The following is a 24,878-nucleotide window of genomic DNA, read 5'->3' on the forward strand; positions in this document are numbered from 1 at the left end:
CTCAAGTTTTCTCATCTGTAAAAATGAAGATACTGTGCAACTTTTAGGATGAGGAATGTACAAAATTCTATCTAAAGGTCTTGGTAGGAAAGACTGGGTAAATTCTGCTGTAGCACTTAACATTAAGTTTCATGTGTTCTTTTTTTGTTGTTCAAATAACTGTTTCTTTGTGATCCTTTCACTGTACTGAGCTCTGTTTGCACGTTTATGAAATATGTTACAGCAAACTTCAGAAGCAAGCCAAGCACCTCTAAACATATTATATTCCTAGCATCAGTCTTCTCTTTTGCAACTAGAAAAGCACTAATTAAAATGACTTCCCAGGGACAGAGGAAAGTCCTACCTCCACCCTCTTCCCTGGCCTTCTGCCTGATGCAAAAGAATACCCCCACTGTTCTAGCAGGGCTACATCACTTCCTTGTGTTCCCAGCTGGCTACCCCCAAGGGAGCTGGTGAACATGTTCCAGAAAATTTTAGTGGAATAGATCCTCTAGTTCTATTCCTCCATCTTCAGTCCCTTTCATGATTTGCCCTCCAGGGTCTTCTCTTTTTCTCCTGAGTCTGCTATAAGGGGTGTTCAGGGAGAGCTAGCACCTACAGTGAAAGGGGTTAACTGAGTCTTTCTCAGGCTGCTCGTTCACCTTTAGTGTCCACCTAGCACTCAGTTCTCACCTGGGACTCAAAAAAAGCTGGAATATGCCCAGCAACCATACCCAGGTAAAACTGTCTGAGCAGACAGGTTGAAGATAAAACAGACTTGACACCTATCAGTTGGTTAGAGGGGGTGTGGCCAAGCATATGAAGACTTTACCTGGCAGAATGGGAGGATGAGAACAATTTGTTCCAATGGCCCTGAAAGCAGCTGAAGCAGGTGCTGTGGAACACTTAGAGTTTGGCCAGATATCAAAGACGCCAAGGCCACCAATTGCATCCTGGGCCATCGCCATTCATCCTGATTCTTGTCTTGCCCCAGGACCATAATAACAGGAGAAAAGAGAGTGAGGCTGATGACTTTATGCAACTCTGCCTTCCTGAAATCTAATTCACAAGTAAGTAAAGACATCACCTTGGGATATCTTTGAAAATGAAGGACAAACAATAATACTTGAGTAAAGGAGAAACTGGAACCAGGGGTTGTCCCAGGACAAAGGGATGAGACAAGAAAGAAGGTGGTCTGAAGTCAAAACAAGGTTGACAAAAGATAATGCAGAAAGAACAATGGCTTGGGAATAAGGACAATTCAGTTCAAAGCCTGGCTTTTCTAAACTTAAGCAAGTTTTATTAAAAGGGTAATTAATGGGCATGGCTAGGTGGTGCAATGGATAGAGCACCCACCCTGGAGTCAGGAGGGCCTGAGTTCAAATCCAGCCTCAGACAATAATTACCTAGCTGTGTGGCCTTGGACAAGCCACGTAATCCCATTGCCTTGCAAAAAAAACTCTTTAAAAAAAAGGTAATTAGTGGGAATCTGGAAAAGGAAGTAGTGTTCACAAAACAGTAAAATTACTTTAAAAAGAAGAGATCAGAACAAACTGACCTTATTTCCTTTTCTGACAGGGTTACAAAGTTACTATTGGATTGTATACAATTAAAAACATTTTTTTTGCTTTTCCATCTCCAGCACAGAGTAGGCCCTTATCAAATTGAACTGAATGTACCCCACGCCAGATGCCTTTCAGAAATGCCAGTTCAAAGGAAGTAAAAACATATTCCCTCTGTCCCTTTCTCCTTGCATTCCATTCACACACAAATACAAAAACATATAAGAACATTACTTGCATTTTTACAATTTACTATTGTTCATTAAATAACAATACCACAAAATAGGCCAATACTATTGATGATCCATTCTAGTTCATTCATACTTCCAATCAAGCAAAAGAATCCTACTGTCCATAATGGCATACAGTCATCTGAAGATGAATAAATGAATGAATGAATGAAAAACTACTTATTAACCACCCTAAGGAACTGAGACTGGGCTAAGTGCTAAGACTCCAAATTCAAAAAAACAAGGTAGTCTCTGCCCTCAGGGAATTAACATTCTAATAAATAATGACAACTCACTTAGGTGAGTGATGGATAAAAAAAGTTATTTTTATCTAGGAAATTTTAGGGAAAATATGTAGGGCAATTAATTGACTTGTTCCTTACATGAATGGTAGTATTAATTTGATCATTATTTCCAGAGCTAATGGAAGAAAGGAAGAAGATTGCAAAGGGGGAGCATCATAGCCAGGATTAGAGCTGGAAGCTAAGCTAAGAGGTTCATATTTCATTGTTTCATTGTTCTAAATACCATCACATGCAATACACTCAATATTTAGGTCTTATTTTAAATCATGGTCCCTGTAAATCTTTATAGGAAATTTCCAAAGATGAGAACTATTATAAACAAATTTAACAGATTAGTAAATTGGGAGGGGGTGGGAGATGATAAATCAAGATTTTTAAAAATAGCAACAAAATCAGTAATAATCTGGCAAAATGTTTTCATTTCATTTACTTTAAAAACTAATGTTTTGTCCTTCATTCTCGAAGAAGATCATGCCATCAGGGAGGTGATGCTATGACAAGTACATGAAATGGATTTGATGGGGGGGGGGGAGCTATGCTAAGTCACCAGCCTCACTTTCTCCTCTAGAGCCATCTGGATCCAGTGGCCAGATATGAATCAGAATGACTGGAGATGGCCCTAGATGCAAGACAATCAGGGTTAAGTGACTTGCCCAAGATCACACAACTAATGTCAAATGTCTGAAACTGTATTTGAACTCCTGTCCTCCAGACTCCAAAGCCAGTGCTCTCTCCACTGCACCACCTAGCTATCAATTTTACAAACTACAATTCAACTCTATTCACTACACATCAAAGCACACAAGGGAAATTGGTATTTTGAAAAAATTAAGAACTTCTTCAGAATAACTTTATTTGGAGCAGCTAGGTGGCGAAGTGGCTAGAGCATCATCTCTGGAGACAGGAGGACCTGAGTTCAAATTTGACCTCAGACACTTAACAATCACCTAGCTGTGTGACCTTGGGCAGATCACTTAACCCCCATTGCCCTGCAAAAACATAAAAAAAAGAATAACTTTATTAGTCCTTGACTTTAAATCAAATTAGTCAAGATTTATGTAGAATTAAAAGAAATGGCAAGAAAATTTAAGGTTATACAGTGCTAATATTGATAGTTGTTTCTAAGATGAATAGGAATTAAATCTTTTTTCCTATTGCCTATAGTAACACAGAAAATTTTATACTGGAAATTAAAACATTCAAATTAAAGTTGTCATGGATACCAAAACCAAAGAATTAGCAAATACTAATACCCAGTATGATATAGTAATGACTACAGTAGGAAAGTGCTTACATATTACATATGTAAGGTACATATATAAATTTACAACAGGAATATATCATAAAATTCCCAAAGGCATTTTAAGAAAAAGGAGAGAAAAACTAAAATACTTTGCTTCAACTTAAAAATGTCACTTAGTAAGAGTAAGGTAGTATTTCATAATTGACATAAAGAAAATTTCATAATTGATATAACTGCTACCATGCCAGGAAAACCCAGTTTCAAATTCTACCTCTGATAAATATTTGCTTTGTGACTCTGGACAAGTCAGTTCCTCAAATAGTCAATAAACAGTGATTATTGTTGTTATTGTTCAGTTGTTATAGTCATGTCCTAATCTTCATGACCCCATTTAGGGTTTTCTTGTCGAAGATACTGGAATGGTGTGCCATTTCCTTCTCCAGCTCATTTCACAGATGAGGAAACTGAGACAAATAGGGTTAAATGACTTGACCAGAGTCACACAGCTAGAAAATGTCTAAAGCTAAATTTGAACTCAGGAAAATAAAGTCTTTCTGACTCTAGGCCCATCATACTTCCCACTGTGCCACCTAGCTTCCCTAGACCTTTATTAAGCACCTCTTGTTTACCAGACTATGTAATAGTAATGCAAAGAAAGGCAAAAGAGAGTCCCTGTTATTAAGGAACTCACAGTGTGCTTTAGGCATTTTTCCAATCCTGGAAGCTGCAGGAAAAGTACAGACCTGAATTGGAAGAGGGAGTTACCTCCCTGAGAGCCTCCTTTACCAAGGAAATCATAGGTTCAATCCCAATTGATATGATTTACCAAGCTGGGGTTATAGTGATTTTTCAGCCCCCATTTTCATTATAATAATTGAACATTAATCTCCATTTTATAGATTAGAAAACTGAGGCTCAGAACTATTCACTGACTTGCTAAATGTTAAATGGCTAGCAATTATTTTAGTCAGGGCTGAACAGGTAATAAAATAGAAATATACCTATATTAAAAAGAATATAACTACATAAGGCAATTTGTAACAACATTAAAATTAAAGGCAAGAAAAGTCAAATTTTTGATGAGATACCCATGAAGCTAGGATTATCTATGTGGTCTTTTTTAGCATATGACATTAATCACTGGTTCATATCAGAATACAAATGTTGTCAAGTTACTAAACATTCATTCAACCACACACCACACACACACACCAATCTATAGACTGTTTACCTTTGAGGAAAGGTTTTAGATGTTAGATTAAAGTTATCTAAAGAGGAGAGAGGTCAGCTGGATTATTCTCAAGGTTTAGCTGATAGATGAACTTTGCAGGGATCACAAACAAGCTCCCAGAGTGAAGGCATGAAATTTAGGAAATTTTCAAGACAGGTTGTTGCTCAATTATTTCAAACTCTTTGTGACCCCATTTGGGGTTTTATTGGAAAAGATACTGAAGTGGTTTTCCATGTTCTTCTCCAACTCATTTTCCATATGAAGAAACTGAGGCAAATACGTTCACATATCCAGTAAGTGTCTATGGCCATATTTGAACTCAGGTCTTCCTGACTTCAGGCTACACAGGAGCTGCTCCAATCAATATTGGAATCAAGAATTAAGCTTCAAATCAAGATTCAAAAGTCAGCATAATGAGCATGAGTAAAGTAGGCAATAAAGACAATCCCAGAACTATCAAGGTCAGAATACCTCATCTGTAAAAATGAGTCATCACTAACATACTCTCTAGTTCTAAGATTCTATCAAGCTATGAGTTAAACAAATTGATATCAGAGAGAATAAAAAACCAACCAAAAAATAAGATAAGAAAATCCAAATCCAAAATAGCACCTAGGTTAGGATTAAAAAATACAACAACAATAAAAAGTACCTAATATAGTTTAGAATGTAGACATATCACAAGCAGGTTGATAATGAGCCAATAACTAGATCCTTAAGGACTTCAAGGGCAAGGTTTTATATTTTTTTATCCAAAAATGATCAGCATAGCATTGTATTTTCAATCAGTGCTTAATAATTACTTATTGGTTTCTTAATAAGGTCCTTGGTTTACTATTTCATTCATTTTCTCTCCATCTTTCTTTCTCCTTGACAATTCCATTTCCTTCTACTCTTCCTCTACCTTCTTCTCTCCTCTTCATCCATCCCCTTTCGAGGAAAGGTGGAACAGTTGGAGGGTTTCATAAGAGGTATAAAGGTTGGGTTGCTAGACAAATCTCATTAATCCAAAGTCTACCCCTCTTAGGCATGACTTATTAACCAGACTCTAACAGGAAAAAGCCTCCTGGTCACTGAAGTCATATTGCTAGCCACAAGAACCAATCAGTAAACTAATGGGTAAACTAAGCTCTCATTTCCTCAAAACTGTAAATGGCTGACATTATATTTAAGATTTGCAAAGTCCTTTACAAATCGTATATATATCATGTAATTCCTTGGGGAATGGACTCTATTCTCTCTTTACTGTCTCTAAATTATCCTGTATATATCTACTTTATAAATAGCTGTTTTCATATTAGATTGTGAGTTCCTTTTAGTCAAAGTATCTTTTACTTTTCTTTGTATTCCCAGGACATATTGTCTGGCACACAGTAAGTGCTTAATAAATATCTATTGACTGTTTCTTTATAATTTTTTGTGTCCATAGTTTTAATGATCATATCTACGAAGACAACTCTTATCTCCATATCTAGTCCCAGCTTCTCCCCAAGCTTCACTATGATATCAACAATTGTTGGTTGAATATTTTAAATTGGGTATTCCAGAGACAGGTAAATAGGTGATACAGTACCAGTCAGAGACCCTGGGTTCAAATTCAGATTCTATCACTTATTGTCTTTGTGACCTTTGGGCAAATAACTAAACTTCCTTGGCCTTCAGTTTTCTCTTAAGAATTGGACTAGATGAGCTCTGAAGTCCCTGCACACTGTGGTTCTATGATCCAAAGATTTCAAAATTCAACACATTCAAAAGAGAACTTAGTATGTTCCCTTCAAATGCATCCCATTTCCAATTTTTCTATGTCTGTTGAAGGCACAACCATTTTTCCAGTTTATATGGGGCTTAACCTCAGCATTATGCTCAACTCTCCCCTCTTCCTTGTTTCATATATTCAAACAATCACCAGATCTTTTCCTTTTCCCCCTCCATATCTGTTTCCTTCTCTCTGTTCCCATAATGACCACCTTTCATTTAGGTTATTACAAAAATTTCTTTATTGCTCAGCCTCACATCTGTCTCCAATCCATTCTATCCTTCAAATATCTGTGAAGTGCGTTTTCTTAAACACACATCTAGACATATCATTCCCCTTCTCAATAAATTTGAGTTGATTCTGAGATACATATAAATTTCCTCTATTTAGTTTTTAAACTTCCTTGTAACCTGACCCTAATATGTCTTTCTAACCTCATTGGACATTACTCCTCTTCCTATACTGCAACCAAACTGAGGTTCTTGCTATATGCATGGCACTCTTCCCTACCTCTTGAGGTACCATGACATTGACCAGTCACCCATTGCCTGGTCCTCTACCTCTGCCTTACTATCTCTCCTTCAAGATGCAGCTCAGACATCATCTTTTACAAACAAGAAGTCTTTCCTGATTCCTGTTGGGATCCTCCTAACTACCTTGTGTTCTTTTGTCATTTTTGCTTTACATTTATGTTATATAAATGTATATGTACTTGTTATTTCCCCATTGTATTACTACATACACACACACACACACACACACACACACACACACACACATATATATATATATATATATATATATATATATATATTTGGCTGCCCAGCACCTAGCACTGTGGCTGACACATAAGAGGCACTTAATAAAGGCTAATTTTCTTCTTTCTTTGTTAATTGATCAATCCTTAACAATTACTCTGTGAGGTTAGTATTCTTAATATCCCATTTTACAGATAGGTAAACTGAGTCTCAGAGCAGGTTATACCTATTTCAAACTCAAAGAAAATATCTACCTTGCAATCATTAGAGTTATAGACAATAAAAAAAGTCAAAGGAAGACAGATTTTTTTTAAAAGTTAAGTGACCTGTCCAAGATCATAGCAGTACTGTCAGAAATGGAACCTTAGTATTCTGATAAAGCAGCTAAGTGGTACAATGATCACAGTACTGGGCTTACTGTCAGGAAAACTCACCTTTGTGAGTTTAAATCCAGCCTCTGACCCTTAACAGGCATGTCATTTTTACCCTGTTTGCCTCCGTTTCCTCATCTGGAAAATGAAACGGATAAGAAAATGGCAAACTAATCTAATTTCTTTCCCAATAAAATCCTAAATGGGGTCACAAAGAGTAGGACATGAATGTAACAACTGAACAACAAGGAAAAGCCTTCTGATACCACATCCCAAAAGCTGACCTCTAGACCACTGATGTCAAACTCAAACAAATGGATCTTTTCAGCAGGTATATTAACATAGATAACCACAAATTAATGTTATTTTTGCAGTATGGTATTTTTATTTATATTGTGAAAGATTTCCCAATGACATTTTAATTTGGTTCAGGCTATCCTTAGGGAGTTTTGGAACAAGAGTTAGACACCTCTGCAATGCATCCCAATGCCAAATCACAGAAAAAAGGCACTAATTTCTTTTCCAGTTGTATTCTAGCTGTAATTTTTGTCAGGGTTTCCTGATTATCCAGCATAGTACCTGGCAGAGTACTGCCAGCAAATTCAGCAAATTTGTCAAGTTCAGAATTTGTCAAGTTCAAAAATTACTAACAGAAAATTCAGAGTTTATTAGCATAAAAGTCTTTGAAAGAAAAAATATCTTAAACATTCACCCCACTCTAATATCTCTCCATATGTATGTACACAAAAGTATAAATGTAAACTTCAGACTTTACTATATATATTCTTCCAACTGCAACTCATACAAATTTCACTAGACAAGGGTGAGGCATGTAGGCTACATTTCAAGTAAGAGTGAACATTTGTCAAGGAGTTCACACCCTAAAAATAAGAATTTTTAAAATGGACAGGATGACAAAAAATATTACCAATAGTTTTTTTAATGTCTTTATGAAACAAAGGAACTCTAACTCTGGTAACAATTAACCATGCTTACAGAGGACTAATGATGAGGACTCAACTCCACTAACAAGTGCATATATAATGTGAATCTATAAATATGAATATATATTCACATATGTATATACACATACATACATGCACACACAAACACACAGTCCTTTAGATATAGTCAATGTACAGATTTGTTTTGCTTGACCATGCAAGTTTTAATAGGAATTTTGTTTTTGTTTCTTCTTCACTTGAGAGGAGTAGGAGACAGATTTCTGATGATTTAAAAAAACTGAATTTAAAGATAAAAGAAAAATGTCTTATGTATTGGTGGATAGCTAAGAATTCAGATTCATAGGTTAGCACATATAAATGTATTCACTGTATATTTATATGTTAACAAATACATATACACAAAAAATATATTCTTTTAGATATAACCAAAGCAGATATTTGTTTGTGATGACTCATGTATATAACAAGGGTCTTGTTTTTCTTTTTTGTTGTTGTTGTTTTTCTTTCATCCTCAATGGATGGGAAGGAATGAGAGGGAGAGAAGGCAGATTCTTGCTGACTGAAAAAAAAATTTAATTAAAAAATTAATTTTGTTTTTTTACTTTTTGGTGAATAACTAAGGATACAGATCCTTGGGTTAGTCTCTGATTTCAAATCAATTCAAGGTTTTTGAGATCACTGGGTTATCATTTCCAAAAAAGCAGCTAGGTGGTGTAGTGGATAGAGCAGTGGGCATAGAATCAGGAAGCCTCATCTTCAAGAGTTCAAATCCAGTTTCATTCACTGACCAGCTATGTGGGCAAGTCGCTTAACCTGTTTACCTCAGTTTACTCATTTTTAAAATGAGCTGAAGGAAATTGCAAATTACTCTAGTACCATTGCCAAGAAAACCACATGTGATTGGACACAAACAAACCTCCAACTAACTTCCAGGTATGGCTTCTAAACCTACCACTCAAAAAATACTGTCTTCTCCAAACTTTTCAATCATTATTTATTTGCTCAATGCTTTGAGTACATCTTCAAGTTTCTTGACCATTCTGTAGTATCTGAGTCTGCTGATCATCCCATCCTCCTCCTAGATACCTTCTCCTAAGGTTTTCAGGACACTGCTCTTCTGTTCCTCTTCTTTACCTGACTCTCCTCAGTTTCCTATGCTGGCTCATCATCATTTATGCTCAATTCCTAGCTGTGCCCTGGGTTCCATTTTGGGCTATCCTGTTCAGCATTCTTTGTTAACTCTACCCTTACACTTCAAACCAAAATCAGCTAACAGTCAGGAGCATGACCTATTTCATAACCCATCTGTCTCTTATTCCTCTTCTAGATCACCATGCTAAGACAATGCCATTCTTTATTTATATGTATTTAGAGAGTCAGCTGGCAAAAATACAAAGAAGAGGTCATCTATCTGTGTCTTAAACTCTAACAATATCAAATTTACTATACTAAATGTACTTTCTCCAAGTATTTTAGTAGGTCATTGAATCCATAATCTAACCAGTACATTCAGGAATATGGAGTAATATTCCTATTATACTTAGTCTGTATCTGAAATACTGAATTCAGTTCTCATTAACACATTTTAGAAACAATAATGATAAACTTGGGGTGCCTGGAAAAGGACAAACAGGTTGGTTAAGGGCTTCAATCTCTGGGCACTTTAAAACTGATTGAAGGAAGTGAGACTGTTTGGTCTAAGGAAGGGAAGGCTTGACTGTCTTCAAGTACTTGAAGGGCTATCATATGGAAGAAAGTAATCCCTTTTCCATATGATAGTCTTCCTCTGCTAAGTCCCAAGAGGGCAGAACTAGGAACAATAAATACAATCTGCAAAGAAGTTAAATTTAGAGCTGATGTAAAGAAAAGTCTCCTAAATAAGAGAGCATGCAAAAATGAAGTGCCTCATGCCTCAGGGAGACCAGTTTCCCCCTTGGTTAACAACAAAGGCTGACTGACTACTGGTCGAGTAGGTTGTAGTGGAGAACACACCTTGAGAGCAGGGATAATTTTTTTTCTTGAATTTATTTTAAAATTCTGAACTTGACAAATATCAAAAAAATAGACATTTCTATATACATAGGAAAAAACTATCCCAGCTCTCAAGGAGCATACTCTCTATTGGGGGGGGGGGGTGTAGGATATAACATATGCATAATTAAGTAATTAAAAAGTATATACAAAATACAAACATTTGATTGGGGCTCTAATAAGATTATAACATATGTCTAATGAATCTAGAACTCAAAATTTTTTTTCTTGAATTGAATCTAAAGTCATTATTCTTTCTCCAATGCTTGGTCAAACCAGTCTATGTATTTAACAAGAAGGAGCTGTAATAACAAAATTATCATAGAGAATGTTCCTTGGGTTTGCTTTTATCACATCACATAGAATATAAGCTTCTGTTCTCTAAGCTTCTGTTCTCTTGTCTTGACATGTCTCTTTATCAAGTACAGGGCCGTGAACATTGTAAGTGCTTTGTAAAAATTTATTGAACTCAATATGAGCACTAAAAACAAGAGAAATAGAGATACTGAGACTCTGGTGTCAAATAATTATATTTGTTATTATTATTTAAATGGCTAGCATTTGTTAGCATTTTAACATTTGCAAATCTCTTTTGTTTAATTTGACCCTCATAATGACCTGGGAGGTAGGTGCAGTCATTATCTCCATTTTACAGGAAAGGAAACTAAATCAGAGGTTAAGTGACTTGCCCAGGATCACACAGCTAGCAAGTATATAAGTCTAAATTCAAACTCAGCTCTTCCTGACTCACATGTCCAGTGCACTATTCACTGAACCACCTGGCACTTGGTGGTGCTTAGTTTTATAGGTACAGTCACATAACATAGAAAGGAAAGGGACCTTAAAAGATTATGCAATTCAACTCTTTTTACAGATGAAGAAATAGAGGAATAGAGAGATTAAGCATCTTACAAGTCACATAAAAATCTAAGTTTCCCAACGCCAAACCAAGGACTCTTACTTGTCAACTACATTGTACTATAAAGGTTCTTTTAGAACTCTTAAACAAGGGAGGAAAAAAGCGAACTAAATGAATTCAACTTTCAAGGAAAGAAAGAAGGATAAGATGGCTTGCAAATCCCGGCCAAACAAGGTTCTCTGTTCCATCAGGAAAAGACAAAAATTTTTCGATGAAAAAAAAATCTGTTCTCTTACTAGAAACCAATGAAAGACACTAGTGCTCTGGGAAATAAATTGATAATATGAATCAACTTCGTTGATGTCTTTCCAGATGCCTCCAGGTAGAAGGAGAGCCCAGAAGATGGATTCAAACATGAATACAAAAAGCTTCTGGAATCAGAGGAGCTGCAAATCACCTGGCAATTACAAATCCATCCATACAGATAGATGTATCTTAACATCAGAAGTGCATTGTTGCAGAAGAATCCAGAAAATGGTCTAATTCCAAAATCATTCACTAATTTTTGTCCTTCTGAACTTCAATCTGTTCACTAAATTTTTTTTTCCTTTATTTTGAGAAATGGGAAAACATTTGTTCCTACAAAAGAATAAGGTGATAAAAGGAGGAAGAAAGGTTTTTTTAAGTCCTCTTTTTCTTTCAGCAGTGGTACATGATTTAAAAAATTGAATCATGGAAAGAAGCTCTTTTGCATTTACAAAAGATGAAGATATTATTCATGCTTTGCCCTCCTGCATTTTATGCTGCTCAGCCAAAAAAGAGGGGTGGGGGTGGGGAAGCCTGTCATCACAGCAGAATTCTGTTCAAAGCAATTATCAGTTTATAAATGTTAATCCAACACTATAAGGATGGATGATATTAGCTGTTGTTTGGGAATGCAGAGAGTGTAGCTACTGCTGCTTAGGGTAAATAGGCAACTACCATTCCTGTCCTTTTAATATCTAAAGCAGTTAAAATCCTTTGATTCTGAGAGAGGAGGAAGAAAGTAGCAGATAGAAAAGATCTGTAGACATTCCTAGATACAGCTCAAGGAAAGCTGCAAAAAATAAAACATCCTCCCCTCATCCTCATTTTCCAGAATTTGTTCTGAAGGAGGTGAAAAACAGTAGGCTGCAAAAAACAAATGTGCCTTCTAAACCATATTCCCCACTTCAAAAACATACACTTGCTAGAACAACCAAAACAATGATTTAAAAAATATATACCTGGGGCGGCTAGGTGGTGCAGTGGATAGAGCACCAGCTCTGGAGTCAGGAGTACCTGAGTTCAAAACTGGCCTCAGACACTTAATAATTACCTAGCTGTGTGGCCTTGGGCAAGCCACTTAACCCCATAGCCTTGCAAAAAAAAACTATATATATATATGTATATATATATATATATATACCCAAAAAAGTGAATGCCAATGCATTCCTCACTTGCAAGATATGTAACAATCTGTTTTCATTTAGAATATAAGGCACATTCCAAAAAATGTCACATTGCTGTTTAGTCATTTCAGTGGTGACAGAATCATCATAACTCCTTTGGGATTTTCTTGGCAAAGGTATTGGAGTGGTTTACCATTTCCTTCTCATTTTTACAGATGAGGAAACTGAGACAAATGGAATTAAGTGAGTTCCTCAGGGTCATACAGCTAGAGAATGTCTGAGGCCACATTTGAACTCAGGTCTTCCTGATTACAGACCTGGCACTTTATTCACTGCATCACCTAGCATCACCAAATCTTATTCTTCAAGCTCAGAAAGATAATACAAAGTACTTTCCCTGAGTCATGAAGAGAAAAAAGCCTCTTCATAATCTTCTCTACAATAAGTTAACAGAATTTCAACCATATCCCTAAGACCCTTATTATCAATTAGATTATGAGTTCCTTGAAGGTAACAACTATTTTTTGTCTTTCTTTGTATCCCTAGCCCTTAGCATGATGTCTTATACATAGAAGCCATTAAAAAAATTTTGTTGACTTGCCTTAACTGGAACATCTGCATGCACCATTATAGTATTATAGAAAGTAAGTGAGGGAGCATGATCTCTTAGAAAGCTAACATGGGATCACTTACTGGTCATGTGATCATGAAGTTGCTTATTTTTCTCTAGTGCCCCTAAACAATTCTCTAAGACTATAAGCTACCACAAGTTGTCACCTAGTGGTGAAGGGAATTTCCATACTAGGAGTTCCCTAGAGCAATGAAATTATAAATTTGAGTTAAAAAAGACAAAAACTAAGAGGGTAATTATATATACATATATATCAATATATAAATACATATATACATGTATATATGTGTATGTTTACTTATATGTATATGTATCTATGTATGTATATATATATTCCTTATAAAAATACAGGATACTAAAATGAGTCATTTTATAACATTTTAAAAATAACAAAATGCCACAAATAAATATGTTACTATTCTTAGGGCAGCTAGGTGATGCAGTGGATAGAGCACCAGCCCTGGAGTCAGGAGTACCTGGGTTCAAATCCAGTCTCAGACACTTAATAATTACCGAGCTGTGTGGCCTTGGGCAAGCCACTTAACCCCATTTGCCTTGCAAAAAAAACCCCTAAAAATAATAAAATAAAAATAAATATGTTACTATTCTAATAGAAAAATTATTTCAAAAATGTGGCAGTGTCCATGGGGAATAAACAAAACCAAGTCTTCTTTTAGACTGTTACTTCCATGAGGACATTTTTCCCCCCCCACAAAGTGGTTTCCATACAGCAAGACTCAAATATTTGATTTGAGTATGTGGGTTTTTAAATGTCTCTTTACCTCTGAATAATAGCCTGATTCTAGTTTAAAATAAATGGTTAAACTTTCCAAAATTTCTTTCCGGGGATAAGTCTACAAATATTTATTGAAGTCATAAACCTCATTCAAAGATGTAAAGATTCATTGCCTGTCTCAGTTCATCATTAAAGATTTTGTTACTGTGTTACTTGTTAATAAGTACCATACATATAATTTCAAAGACAGATTTTATTTATACGCCCACTCTATAGGTTCAAGGTGAGGAAAAGTGTTAGCTATCAAGCAAACCCAAGGATATTTCCCTTGTGGGGAATCCCATCTTCCAAACTTTCCAAATATATAACTCCAACCTTTTTTTTGAAGTTCCCTTAGAAGACAAATATACTTGGAGCTGCTAAAGATGAAAGCTCACTTCCTGCCTAGCCTGAACGATTCATATAATTTAAGGTAAGCAACAGTGTATGGTCTTCATTTTCTCCTTCCCATCAAGACTTTGAGGATACTCCATTTCCAAAATCATGGGATTACTTCTCTTTATGAATTATTGTGAAACAACTTTTCTAATTTTCAAATTTCAAATTTCAAAGATTACATTTGCCCAGGAATGTTGTCTCCAAGAGTCTGGGTCGAGCAACTGCCATTGATGCAATGTTTCATTACCAATTTCCCAAGATTGTTGTGAAAAAAATCACTTTGTAATTTGTCAAGTGTAATTTAATCATTTTATGTTACTGTATTTTATGTGATTTCACTGAAGTAATTAATCCTTCCAACAGTACAGATAACAAATTTCCTGAACCACCTCATCCTATTCAACTCATGCCTCTGGGCAGTCCAATCATGTTCCCTGAGTCTTCTATGGGAATCCATCCAACATACTGAGGTTCTTCTTCTAAATCTTCTAATGTGAAAGAACATCAAAGCAGCACAAGAGTTTTCCAGATTCTTAATTTAAAAAGACCTTTTTTGTGTCAAGTATCTTCAGTGCTTTTTAAATGCTTAAGGACCTATGAAGGGAGACACTTTTCACCTCCAGAGGAAAATATGATAAATAGAAGTTAGCATAGTATGGTTTCAGAAATCTGTGTCAGATAGTGGCCTTCTTTAGTGCAGGGGATGGAGGGATGGTGGGAGAAAGAACAAAACTTAAAATATAACCAAAAAATTAAATTAAATATAAATTATTCGACTTGGACATTTAATTATATCCTACCTTTCATGTATTTGTCATGTTTTGTTTATATTCCTTGCCAATCTCCTCCACTCAAACAATATACTTTTAAACACATTTGTGGGTATTTGAATTCCTGTTGAATTGTGAGGCACATAGGAGAATAGAGCCTCTAATGTCTTCTCCTCCTCGATTTACCTAGTCTACTCAAAGAAGATTCATCCAACTCTCTTATCTATTCCTGGGAAGCAAATGCATTTCAAATGTGTTCAATAAGCCTCTCTAAAAGGAAAGCAGCAATTTCAAATCACATGGCACCTGAATCTCTTCATTCTTTCCTCCTTCCTTTAAGGAAGATAAGAAAGGTAACACAGTACAAGCAAATAATAACAACATGAAATTTTTATTGCAGCTCTTTTTTGTAAATCCGTAAAGTAAGGCAGTTTCTTATTTGAGTTTTATAACATACATACAGATTTAAATAGATGATAGATAAATAGATAGATAGAGATATAATGACAGTTATATAGATATCCACGCAAGGCAAGACATGATCCCTTGATATAATTGGTCCTTTTTCAAAACAAAGGATGAACAATTCTCTCCATATAGTTCTACATGTGTATATGTATATTTGTGTGGATTTATGTACATGGGTGTGTGTACTGGCTTATTGCCATCCTCATTTTAGAGATGAATATATTCAGATTCAGAGACATCACACAGCTAGTATGAAATTTTGGACTACAGATCATCTTGACTGTAAATCTAAAAGAAGAACTGAAAGAAGACAAGAAGGAAAAAAGAGGAACCATCTCTGTGTGACTTTGGATAAACTAATTTATCTATATGGTCCTCTGTTTCTTCATTCTTTAATTTACAAAGTAAAGGGATTGATTCAATTGATCTTCACTGGTCTAAAGTTCATTTTTCTCTGCTGGGTACCTACTTAGGAAAATCCAGAGGCTTGAGTATTCTGCCATTTACTAGCATTCTGATGCTGAGTATTTCTCAGAATTTCATGAAAGGGATGGACTAAATGACTACTGCAATCCCTTGCAGTTCTATGATTCTGCTTTTCAATAATCCTAATTTGGAGCTATATGAAACCATATAAAAATGGATTTGACCCAAAGTAGATTAATAAAAAAATCTCTTAAGAATTATAAGAACTGATGTAAAGTGAGCAGAAGCAAAAGAACAATTTACATCATGACCACCCAAACAAACAAAAATAAAACAGGTATATAGGCAAATGAGAACAAGCAGAACAAGCAATATAGTTCTCTCTTCATCCTACACCCCGCCCCCCAAACTACTAAAGAAGAGATTTGTTGAAGCCAGACCTCTCCACCCAACCTATATGAGTCCCTTATGATTGTTCCCATAACAATGCCTCCTAAAATACACAAAAGATTTGGCACAGTTGCTTGCTGTAGCAGTGTGCCAGTGGATTTTAATTAAAAGAATCCATATGGACATTTTATTTCCCTCTGTTTTATCAAGAGAAAGAACAGCATTGCCGTTTTTCAGCTCTTATGATTACGCAAACTGATATTGGTCTGCAGCTTAAAAATAGACTACCTAGAAGAATTGGGAAAACTTCCAAAATAGCATTGACCTAAAAAATCTTGAAACAGCAGAGAAAAATGATTTGCTATCCAATCTATGGAAAGGATCAGACTCAAATTTAGGCCTATAAGAGATTAATATTTCATTTAGATTCAGATTTAACATGATGCACACTTGAGAATACATGCATATGATCCAGTGTTGGGAACATAAAACTGGAAAGCCCAAATTAAAAGTAACTTCTTGACTTCATTAGTAACCCAAAGAAAAATAATACATGTTTGTATCAGCCTCAAACATGAAATACAGTTTTATAAGATCCCTTCAATATTATTGAGGAGTAAGAAATGACAAAAGTAAGGATTAAGAGAAATGCAAGGGGCAGCTAGGTGGCTCAGTGGATAAAGCACCAGCCCTGGAGTCAGGAGTACCTGGGTTCAAATCTGGTCTCAGACACTTAATAATTACCTAGCTGTGAGGCCTTGGGCAAGCCACTTTAACCCCATTTGCCTTGCAAAAACATAATAACAAAAGACAAAAAAAAAGAGAGAAATGCAAGAATAATCTGAACTGATACAAAATAAAATGAGAAGAAATGAAAACACCAAAAGGAAACCAAACTCTGAATAAATTTAAATACCAAAATTAATTCCATAAAACAGATAAATGAGACTTAACCTTCCTCCAACAGACACAAAGACTACAGGGACAGAATGATGCATATATTGTCAGACATTGCCACTAAATCTGTTTTTTACTTTTCTTTTTTTTTGCTTTTTCTGTGAGGTTACAAGTGAGAGATCAATTCCAGATTATAGGGCAGGGGTGTTTTATTCAGGAATGGTTGTGATATAAAGGCAAAAGACAATAAATATGCCTTTGAACTATATTTTTCTTTATTTTGTTATTTATTTGTTAAATATTTCCCAATTACATTTTAACAAAGCTTTTATTATATTTTTTCTAAATACAGTCATAGATAGTTTTCAACATTCATCTTTTTGCAAGCTTTTGAGTTTCACATTTTTCTACTACCCTCCCCTCCCAGCTCCCTCCCCATGGTAGTGAACAATGTGATATAAATTATACATTTTTGATTGTGTTTAACATATTTCCATATTAGTCACATTGTGAAGAATTTGAACGGGGGGGGACAACAACAATGTCCATTTTAAAAAAACCTTTTCAAATGGTCTTGGATAAGAATTAGAATTTTACAATGGCACCTTGACTATCTTTAAAAGATGTCATCCATAAAAATTTAGAACAGATGATAACAATTCCTTCCGCTAGAGAGTTGGCATTTGTATTCCCTTTTACAGAGTGACTGATAAACTGTAGTTCTTCAATCATGAATTAAGACTATCATTGCTGAAGCTTATCAAAAGAGCCAAAAGCTATATTTCCCTGTTACCAAGTAAAAATCAGCATATTTCTTCTGAGTTATTATTGGCTTAAGAATTTGAATGAGAAGGTAGAGAGAAGAAGAGTGGTGTGGGAGACAGAACACTCCTATCAAGGAAATCCAGAAGCTTGAATATGAATCCCAACTCTCATTTACTAGCTCTATAATGCTGAATATTTCTCTGAGCTTCATGACAGGGTTGAACTAGTTGACCTCTACAATCCTTTGTAGTTCCACGATTCTATTTTGTAATGTTCTTAATTTGGAGGTGCATATAAAATTAGATTCAAAAGGATTCAGTCTTAAGTGGGTTAATAAAAAAAAATCTCTTGGGGTAGCTAGATGACACAATGGATAGAGCACCGGCCCTGGAGTCAGGAATACCTGGGTTCAAATACAGCCTCAGACACTTAATAATTACCTGTGTGGCCTTGGGCAAGCCACTTAACCCCACTGCCTTGCCAAAAAAAAACCTAAAAAAATCTCTTAAGAATTATAAGAATTGGGGTCCGGGCCAAGATGGCGACATGAAGGGATCGAGTCTTAGGAGCTCTCTGATAAAACTCATAAGCTAAGGACTCTAACTAAACTTTCGAGAGACAGAACCCACAAAGGGACCCAGTGAGGCAGTTCTCCTACTCAAGGTAACCTGGAAAAGAGCAGAAAGGCTCTGCTCCCTGGGCCGAAGGGGCGGCCCGCCACAAGGGTGGCCCGCCTGAGCGAAAGAACTTCAGCCTCCCAGAGGCAGCCCCAGGGCACTGGGAGCCAGCCATGGCTTGGGGGAGTCTCCTGAGCTGCACCCTGGGGAGTACCCAGCACAAACTGGGGGAACAGCGGGGGACCTCTGCCAGAGTGAGCATGTGGAGACCAGCCCTCAGGGCACACAGCGAACAGCCCAGACCTAGAAACAGAAGCAGGTGGAGCCAGTAAGCAGGAGCCCCCAGGGCATGAGCCCATTGAGCTGAGGGAGGGGAGTGAAGAGAGAGAGACTGCCAAGCTCTGTCCTCTGCCCCTGGAACAGGACTCTGGGGCTCTGACCACATTCAGATCCTGATCCCGGTCTAGGCCCCCCATAGAACAACAGGGCTCCCCCACCTCAGCCCCAAGGCAGAGGGGGGCACAAACGGTCATTCACAGACCAGGAGGGAGGACAGAGCCTCACACACTGAGACCCTGGTGGGAGTGTGCCAAAAGCTCAGGAAGCACACCAAAACCAGGCCCAGGCTGGGAAAATGAGCAAGCAGAGAAATAAGAGGAAGACTATTGAGAAATATTTTGCAAATGAGCCCAAGAAGGATCAAAATACTCAGTCTGAAGATGAGGAAGCACAAGCTCCTGCATCTAAAGACTCCAAGAAAAACAGAAATTGGGCTCAGGCTATGATAGAGCTCAAAAAAGACTTTGAAAATCAAATGAGGGAGTTGGAAGAAAAACTGGGAAAAGAAAGGAGAGAGATGCAGGAAACACATGAAATTGAAGTCAGCAGCTTAGTCAAGGAAATCCAAAAAAAAAAAATGCTGAAGAAAATAGCATGCTAAAAACCAGCTTAGGTCAAATGGATAAAACAGTTCAAAAAAGTTATTGAGGAGAAGAATGCTTTAAAAAGCAAAATTGGCCAGATGGAAAAAGAGATAAGAAAACTCTCTGAGGAGAACAAATCCTTCAGACAAAGAATAGAATTCAGGGAAATTGATGAATTTACCAGAAATCAGGAATCAATACTTCAAAACCAAAAAAAATGAAAAATTAGAAGAAAATGTAAAATATCTCATTGAAAAAACAACTGATATGGAAAACAGACTTAGGAAAGATAATTTAAAAATTACTGGAATACCTGAAAGTCATGATCAGGAAAAGAGCCTTGACATCATTTTCAAAGAATTACTACAGGAAAATTGCCCTGATATTCTAGAAGCAGAGGGCAAAATAGAAATGGAGAGAATCCACTGATCCCCCTGAGAAAGAGATCCCCAAAAAACCAACCCCTAGGAATATTATAGCCAAGGTCCAGAACTCCCAAGTCAAAGAGAAAGTATTACAAGCAGCCAGAAGAACACAGTTCAAATATCGTGGAGCTGCAGTCAGAATCACACAGGACTTAGCAGCAACTACATTGGAAGCTTGTAGGGCTTGGAATACAATATACCAGAAGGCAAAAGAGCTTAGAATGCAGCCAAGAATGAATTTACCCAGCAAGGCTGAATGTCCTCTTCCAGGGAAAAAGATGGACTTTCAATGAACCAGAGGAATTTCAAATGTTCCTTTTGGAATGGCCAGAGCTGAACAGAAGGTTTGATCTTCAGATACAGGACTCAGGTGAAGCATGGAGATCGGAGGAGAGGGGGGAAATATGAGGGACTTAATGAGGATAAACTGCATGTATAGAAAAACGATACTGATAATATTCATATGAACCTTCTCAGTTAATAGAGCAGGTAGAGGGAACTTTTATAGTTGAAGCACAGGAGAAAGCTGAATTCAAAGATAAAATATGGTGTAAAAATGGAGTCAATAGAAAAAAGGGGAAATGGAATGGGAGAAAGAAAAAGGAGAGGGGGAATAGTCCAAGATATTTCACATAAGATTTTTTTTTATTACAATGAGCTATTGCAATGATATGGAAGGTGGGAGGCAAGGGGGAATGAGAGAACCTTTGCTCTCATCAGAAATGGCTAGGAGAGGAAACAGCAAATATACTCAATGGGGTATAGACATCTGGAGTAAGAAGGAGGGGGGAGCAGGGGGAAGGGGTGGGGATGTGAACAAAGGAGGAGAGGATGGACCATGGGGGGAGAGTGGTCAGATATAGCACATTTTCTTTTTTACTTCTTGCAAGGGGCTGGGATTGGAAGGCCTGCCCAGGACCATAGGGCCAGGTGGATTCTGGGCCTAAGGGGTGGTATGGGGGCTCAGGGCTTCTTGGCCCCAGGACCAGGGATCTGTCTGCTGTGCCACTCAGCGACCCTACAGCAGAGTCAGAGTGAAAGGAGAGAGAAAATATAGTACATGGTAGTGGAGAAATAAGAAAGGAGGGAGTTGCAATCAGCAATGGCAATGTTGGAAAAATATGGAAGTAACTTTTGTGATGGACTTATCATAAAGAATGCGATCCACCCGTGACAGAGTTGTTGGTGTTGGAACAAAGACTGAAGCACATTTTTTGTTATTATTATTTGGGGTAGGGTGCAGGGCAAGTGGGGCTGGGTGGCCTGCCTGGGGCCACATAGCAGGGTGATCTTTGGGTGTCTGGGGCTGGATTTGGACCCAGGTGCTCCTGGCTCAAGGGCCAATGCTCTGTCTGCCACCGAGCCACCCCTACTATTATTACTATTTTATTTTATTTTGGGTCTTTTTTTTCTTCTTTTTGGTTTTTGCAGGGCAGTGGGGATCGGGTGGCTTGCATGTCACATGGCTGGGTGATTGATGGATTTATGAGGCTGGATATGGACTCGGGTGCTCGTGGCTCCAGGGCTGGTGCTTCGTCCATTGTGCCACCTGGCCATACCTACAATTATTACTATTATTTTTTTTAATTTTAATTTTTTTTCTCTCCCCTTTACTTTTTTCGCCCAAGCAAGTCTATCTATATTCATGGAGGGGAGGGGTATTTTGTTTACTTGTAAACAAGAATATTTTATTAATGTAAAAAAAATTTGTACAAAATGAGAATAAAAAATAAATTCAAAAAAAAGAATTATAAGAATTGATGTAAAGTAAGCAGAACTAGATGAACAATTTAATCATGACTAACCCCAAAAAAGCAGGAACCAATCGCAATTTTGGAAGACCATTAGTAAATTATGCTTTTCTCCTATCCACAGAAAGGTGATGGACTATAGGTGTAGAATGATACATACACTGTCCAACATGGTCAATGTGTTATTTTCTTTTGCTTAATTGTACTTTTTTATTAAGGAGAGAGATTATATGTGTATGAGAAGTAGGAGTAATAGTAGTAATCATAATAAGATTTTAAGGTAAACATTGGAAAATGATAATAGTATTTTTAAAAGAATATCAATAACATTTTAAAAAGAATCTATCATTTGACAAACATGACTTATGTACATATTATTTTCCAAGATTATACCAAAGCACTCAATTCCCTTCTAAAAGATACAATGGATCCTTCTTTTCTTCAAAGAGTTTGCTTCAATCTCTCTTATGAGCTCAGGTATCCAATTATTTAGTTATTGGAAAAGAAGGCTGAAGCTAAGACATTATGGAGACAGATATAATATAGAACTGTATCAAGAATAGAGGGAAAAAGAGAGTTAGGAATATTTAGAAGATAATCCTATGAGAAAAATAACATTCCTGGTGCATAAAAATGCTTGATGATGAGGTAGAAATGGATTGTAAGTTTGTCTGTTTGGTTTTTGTCCAAAACAATTTAATTAGTCATCTACTAAATTCTGAAAGAGATGTAATTTGCATCAAGGGAAGTTCCACCCACACTGAACCCACACATGTCAATAACACATCAACCAATGAATCAGAAACTCCACTATGAAATGTCAAACTTGTACTTTGCATTTACCTCTTTTTTAAAGAACTACTTCCATTCTTTCTCATTATATACTGCAAAAACATAACTATCAGGATTTATAAATATGTTCAAGCTAATGCTGCATAGCAAGGAGAGAAGAAAATCAGGTATCCTAGTTATCAACAGAAAATTGTGAATGAGGACACAAGAGAAACATAAATAAGGAGTTAAAGGCTCACCTGAAATGTCAGTATCTATACAACTTATCATGTTCACAGAAGGATCCAAGAAGGATCCCTGGAAATCATCTTGTCTAACCCATTTATTTTGCAAAGAGGTTAAGAAACTTCTTCAAGATAACACAGGACTTGAAACCAGGCCTTGGTGTCCTATAGCACAACTCCCTCCATATATATCCAAATCACAGGGAATAAAAACTGAATAAGGATAGCTGTCTTAGGAACAATGACATCTCAAAATGGAATGGATTGACATGAAAAATTGTCACTTTCCCCTCGGGGAAGTCCAAGCAAAGTCTGGATTGACTAACCATTTGTTGGATATATTATAGAAGGGATTCCAGTCTGATAACATTCAGATTTTTCCTCACTTTGATTCTTTCCCATCATAAATCTTCAAAAGAAACAGGATCTCTGGATGGGTTCCACTGATGCAAATCTTCTGATGCAAATCACAACTATTCCCCTTCCTCTCCCTCCCTGATATCTAAATGCCTAAAATAACTGTTTTAGAGTCTCTCCCAATTTCACTGAAATGATGGTCCTCAGACAATGGTTCAGTGCCTGAAGCCCCCCCCCCCCAGTTTGATGCATCTGGATAGAATAGTCTATTTAAGCAGCTAGATGGAACAATGGATAGAGCACCAGTCTTGGAATCAGGAAGACTTGGTTCAATTTGACCTCAGACATTTTTAAGCTGAACAAACTTGGGGCAATTCATTTAATTTCTTTTTGCCTCAGTTTCCTCATCTGTAAAGTAGAGATAATAGCATCTAACTTCCAAGATCAAAGGATCAAATGATAATATCTAAAAAATGGTTATTATTAGCACAATGTCTGGCACACAATAGGAGTAATATTTATTATTATTATTAATATTATTATTATTATTAGGCAGCTAGGTGATGCATGAATAGGTTGTTGGGCCTGGAGTCAGGAAAATCTGAGTTTATATCTGACTTCTGACACTTACTTGCTTTGTGACTGTGGGCAATTCATTAATCCTGTTTGCCTCCATTTCCTCATCTATAAAATGAGCTTGAGAAGAAAATGGAAAATCACCAGTATCTTCTCCAAGAATACTCCAAAAGGAGTCACAAAAGTCAAACATAACTTAAATAAATGAAGTATATTATTATTATTATTATTATTATTATTATTATTGCTATTATTCTTCTTAGTATTTTGTTCAGTCTGCTTGTATGATTTTTGAAAATCCAATGTGTCACAATGAGACCCAGGAAGAAGACTTTAACAGAGCACTACTTATTCCACATAGTACAAAATAAAATAGAAAAAAAATAAAATTCAGTCAAGCTCAAGGGCTTAAGAAGCACTGGCATTTTGCCAGATTTGGGGTTACTTGGGCTGCATTGTTAGTTATGCCAAAGAAGATGGGTTTAACACACACACACACACACACACACACACACACACGTACATTCCAATTTTTCCTTTTCCTACTTTCTCAAAAGAGTAGTATATTCTTGGATGGCTAGGTGGCACAATGGATAGAGCACCAGCCCTGGAGTCAGGAGTACCTGAGTTCAAATCCAGCCTTGGACACTTAATAATTACCTAGCTGTATAGCCCTGGGCAAGCCACTTTAACCCCATTTCATTTTCCTTGCAAAAAATAAAACTAAAAAAAGTAGTATATTCTCAATCTTTAATTTTGAAAATTAAGTTGTGACATCTACCATTTTATTTGCTAATTGCTATACTTTCTATTGTTTATTTGTTTATTCCCTTGGTGGAAGAAGGTAAGCTCCTAGAGGACAAGGACTTTCATTTTGGACTAGCACAATAACTGACTACACAATGAGAACTTAATAAATATTCCTTTAACTGCCTGATTAGATGTAGGTTACATGCTAGCCATAGAGTTTGA

The 24,878-nt window shown here is 36.6% G+C and overlaps 1 protein-coding gene and 1 long non-coding RNA gene across 16 annotated transcripts in view; one reads left to right on the forward strand and one right to left on the reverse strand.

Moving 5' to 3' along the window:
• Positions 1–12,097, forward strand: part of LOC141491430 (uncharacterized) — a 46,634-nt gene extending 34,537 nt beyond the window's left edge. For both annotated transcript variants that reach the window (XR_012469602.1, XR_012469603.1), the window contains one exon: positions 11,663–12,097. This is a non-coding gene — a long non-coding RNA (uncharacterized LOC141491430). The remainder of the gene's footprint in view (positions 1–11,662) is intronic.
• REPS2 (RALBP1 associated Eps domain containing 2) overlaps positions 1–24,878 on the reverse strand; it is a 260,871-nt gene that overhangs the window by 174,902 nt on the left and 61,091 nt on the right. The window lies entirely within an intron of this gene.

This window comes from Macrotis lagotis, chromosome 6 (assembly GCF_037893015.1).
Source record: "Macrotis lagotis isolate mMagLag1 chromosome 6, bilby.v1.9.chrom.fasta, whole genome shotgun sequence".
In the NCBI taxonomy this organism is placed as follows: domain Eukaryota; kingdom Metazoa; phylum Chordata; class Mammalia; order Peramelemorphia; family Peramelidae; genus Macrotis; species Macrotis lagotis.